This window comes from Colletes latitarsis, unplaced genomic scaffold, assembly GCF_051014445.1.
Source record: "Colletes latitarsis isolate SP2378_abdomen unplaced genomic scaffold, iyColLati1 scaffold0018, whole genome shotgun sequence".
NCBI classification, from domain to species: Eukaryota; Metazoa; Arthropoda; class Insecta; order Hymenoptera; family Colletidae; genus Colletes; species Colletes latitarsis.
Genome location: NW_027488369.1, coordinates 8,903,354 through 8,908,264, shown reverse-complemented (window position 1 = coordinate 8,908,264; position 4,911 = coordinate 8,903,354).

Genomic DNA, 4,911 nt, shown 5'->3' with positions numbered 1-4,911 from the left:
TGGCCAACAACAATGCGAAAAACGCGAAAGTACGAGCCGGATGAGGGCAAATACCAGACCAAACCCAGACATAACTGGCGTCATCCTCCAAAATAGTAATCGCAACCAGGTTCAATTGACTGTTTCGGTGTGGTACCGCGTTACTACGTGATCCAATCCAGAAAAAGGCCAGGATCTGGCCAACAAGTATGCGAAAAATGCGAAACTACGAGCCAGATGAGGGCAAATCCCAGACCTAACCGAGACATAACCGGCGTTATCCTCTAAAATATTAATCGCAACCAGGTTTAATTGACTGTTTCGGTGGGGTACCGCGTTACTACGTGATCCAAACCAGAAAAAGGCCAGGATCTGACCATCAAGTATACGAAAAACGAGAAAGTACGAGCCAGATGAGGGCAAATCCCAGACCTAACCGAGACATAACCGACGTTATCCTGCAAAATAGTAATTGCAACCAGGTTTAATTGACTGTTTCGGTGTGGTACCGCTTTACTACGTGGACCAAACCAGAAAAAGGTCAGGAGCTGGCCAACAAGTGTGCGAATAATGCGAAAGTACGTGCCAGATGTGGGCAAATACCAGACCTAACCCAGACATAACCGGCGTTATCCTCTAAAATATTAATCGCAACCAGTTTAATTGACTGTTTCGGTGTGGACTCTCATGACTACGGGATCCAAAGCAGAAAAAGGCCAGGGTCTGGCCAACGAGTATGCGAAAACCGCGAAAGTATGAGGCAGATGATTGCAAATACCAGACCAAACCCAGACATAACCGACGTTATCCTCCAAAATAGTAATCGCAACCAGGTTTAATTGACAGATTCGGTGTGGTACCACATTACTCCGTGATCCAAACCAGAAAAAGGCTATGATCAGGCCAACAAGTAAGCGAAAAATGCAAAAGTACGAGCCAGATGATTGCAAATACCAGAACTATCCCAGACTTAACCAGCGTTATCCTCTAAAATATTATTCGCAACCTGGTTTAATTCACTGTTTCTGTGTGGTACCACATTACTACGTGGTCCAAGCCAGAAAAAGGCCAGGATCTGGCCAACAAGTATGCGAAAGACGCGAAAGTCCTGGCCAGATGAGGACAAATCCCAGACCTACCCGAGAGATAACAGGCGTTATCCTCTAAAGTATTAATCGCAACCATTTTAATTGACTGTCTCGTTGTGGAACCTCATTACTACGGGATCCAAACCAGAAAAAACCCAGGATCTGGCCAACAAGTATGCGAAAACCGCGAAAGTATGACCCAGATGATTGCAAATACCAGAACTAACCCAGGCATAACCAGAGTTATCCTCTAAAATGCAAAGCGAAACCTGCTTCTATTGACTGTTTCAGTGTGGTACCACATTACTACGTGATCCAAACCAGAGAAGGGCCAGGATCTGGCCAACAAGTATGCGAAAAACGCGAAAGTACGAGCCAGATGAGGACAAATCCCAGACCTACCCGAGACGTAGCCGGCATTATTCTCTAAAATATTAGTTGCAACCAGTTTAATTGACTGTTTCGGTGTGGAACCTCATTACCACGCCCCCAAATCAGAAAAAACCCAGGATCTGGCAAACAAGTATGCGAAAAACGCGAAAGTACGAGCCAGATGAGGACAAATGCCAGACCTATCCGAGACATAACCGGCGTTATCCTCTAAAATATTAATCGCAACCAGTTTAATTGACTGCTTCGGTGTGGACTCTCATTACTACGGGATCCACAGCAGAAAAAGGCCAGGATCTGGCCAACAAGTATGCGAAAAACGCGAAAGTACGAGCCAGATGGGGACAAATGCCAGACCTATCCGAGACATAACCGGCGTTATCCTCTAAAATATTAATCGCAACCAGTTTAATTGACTGCTTCGGTGTGGACTCTCATTACTACGTGATCCAAACCAGAGAAGGGCCAGGATCTGGCCAACAAGTATGCGAAAAACGCGAAAGTACGAGCCAGATGAGGACAAATGCCAGACCTATCCGAGACATAACCGGCGTTATCCTCTAAAATATTAATCGCAACCAGTTTAATTGACTGCTTCGGTGTGGACTCTCATTACTACGGGATCCACAGCAGAAAAAGGCCAGGATCTGGCCAACAAGTATGCGAAAAACGCGAAAGTACGAGCCAGATGAGGACAAATCCCAGACCTAACCGAGACATAACCGGCGTTATCCTCTAAAATATTAATCCGAACCAGGTTTAATTGACTGTTTCGGTGTGGTACCGCGTTACTACGGGATCCAAACTAGAAAAAGGCCAGGATCTGGCCAACAATTATGCGAAAAACGCGAAAGTACGAGCCAGATGAGGACAAATCCCAGACCTACCCGAGACATAACCGGCGTTATCCTCTAAAATATTAATCGCAACCAGGTTTAATTGACTGTTTCGGTGTGGAACCACATTACTACGGGACACAAACCAGAAAAAGGCCTGGATCTGGCCAACAAGTATGCGAAAAACGCGAAAGTACGAGCCAGATGAGGACAAATCCCAGACCTACCCGAGACATAACCGGCGTTATTCTCTAAAATATTAATCCCGACCAGTTTAATTGACTGTTTCGGTGTGGAACCTCATTACTACGTGATCCAAAACAGAAAAAACCCAGGATCTGGCCAACAAGTATGCGAAAAACGCGAAAGTATGAGCCAGATGGTTGCAAATACCAGACCAAACACAGACATAACCGACGTTATCCTCCAAAATAGTAATCGCAACCAGGTTTAATTGACTGTTTCGGTGTGGTACCGCGTTGCTACGTGATCCAAACCAGAAAAAGGCCAGGATCTGGCCAACAAGTATACGAATAATGCGAAAGTACGTGCCAGATGATGGCGAATACCAGACCTAACCCAGACATAACCGGCGTAATCCTGTAAAATATTAATCGCAACCAGGTTTAATTGACTGTTTCGGTGTGGAACCACATTACTACGGGACCCAAACCAGAAAAAGGCCTGGATCTGGCCAACAAGTATGCGAAAAACGCGAAAGTACGAGCCAGATGAGGACAAATCCCAGACCTACCCGAGACATAACCGGCGTTATTCTCTAAAATATTAATCGCAACCAGTTTAATTGACTGTTTCGGTGTGGAACCTCATTACTACGTGATCCAAAACAGAAAAAACCCAGGATCTGGCCAAGAAGTATGCGAAAAACGCGAAAGTATGAGCCAGATGGTTGCAAATACCAGACCAAACACAGACATAACCGACGTTATCCTCCAAAATAGTAATCGCAACCAGGTTTAATTGACTGTTTCGGTGTGGTACCGCGTTACTACGTGATCCAAACCAGAAAAAGGCCAGGATCTGGCCAACAAGTATACGAATAATGCGAAAGTACGTGCCAGATGATGGCGAATACCAGACCTAACCCAGACATAACCGGCGTTATCCTCTAAAATATTAATCGCAACCAGTTTTAATTGACTGTTTCGGTGTGGAACCTCATTACTACGGGATCCAAAACAGAAAAAACCCAGGATCTGGCCAACAAGTATGCGAAAAACGCGAAAGTATGTGCCAGATGGTTGCAAATACCAGACCAAACACAGACATAACCGACGTTATCCTCCAAAATAGTAATCGCAACCAGGTTTAATTGACTGTTTCGGTGTGGTACCGCATTACTACGTGATCCAATCCAGAAAAAGGCCAGGATCTGGACAACAAGTATGCGAAAACCGCGAAGGTATGAGCCAGATGATTGCAAATACCAGAACTAACCCAGGCATAGCCAGCGTTATCCTCTAAAATACAAAGCGAAACCAGCTTCTATTGACTGTTTCAGTGTGGTACCACATTACTACGTGATCCAAACCAGAGAAGGGCCAGGATCTGGCCAACAAGTATGCGAAAAACGCGAAAGTACGAGACAGATGAGGACAAATCCCAGACCTACCCGAGACGTAGCCGGCGTTATTCTCTAAAATATTAATCGCAACCAGATTAATTGACTGTTTCGGTGTGGAACCTCATTACTACGGGACCGGAAACAGAAAAAACCCAGGATCTGGCCAACAAGTATGCGAAAAACGCGAAAGTACGAGCCAGATGAGGACAAATCCCAGACCTACCCGAGACATAACCGGCGTTATTCTCTAAAATATTAATCGCAACCAGTTTAATTGACTGTTTCGGTGTGGAACCTCATTACTACGGGATCCAAAACAGAAAAAACCCAGGATCTGGCCAACAATTGTGCGAGAAACGCAAAAGTATGAGCCAGATGATTGCAAATACCAGACCAAACACAGACATAACCGACGTTATCCTCCAAAATAGTAATCGCAACCAGGTTTAATTGCCTGTTTCGGTGTGGTACCGCGTTACTACGTGATCCAAACCAGAGAAAGCCCAGGATCTGGCCAACAAGTATACGAATAATGCGAAGGTACGTGCCAGATGAGGGCAAATACCAGACCTAACCCAGACATAACCGGCGTTATCCTCTAAAATATTAATCGCAACCAGGTTTAATTGACTGTTTCGGTGTGGTACCACAATACTACGTGATCCAAACCAGAAAAAGCCCAGGATCTGGCCAACAAGTATGCGAAAAACGCGAATGTATGAGCCAGTTGATTGCAAATACCAGAACTAATCCAGACATAACCAGCGTTATCCTCTAAAATACTAATCGGAACCAGCTTCTATTGACTGTTTCAGAGTGGTACCACATTACTACGTGATCCAAACCAGAAAAAGGCCAGGATCTGGCCAACAAGTATGCGATAAACGCGAAACTACGAGCCAGATGAGGACAAATCCCAGACCTACCCGAGACATACCCGGCGTTATCCTCTAAAATATTAATCGGAACCAGTTTAATTGACTGTTTCGGTGTGGAACCTCATTACTACGGGATCCAAAACAGAAAAAACCCA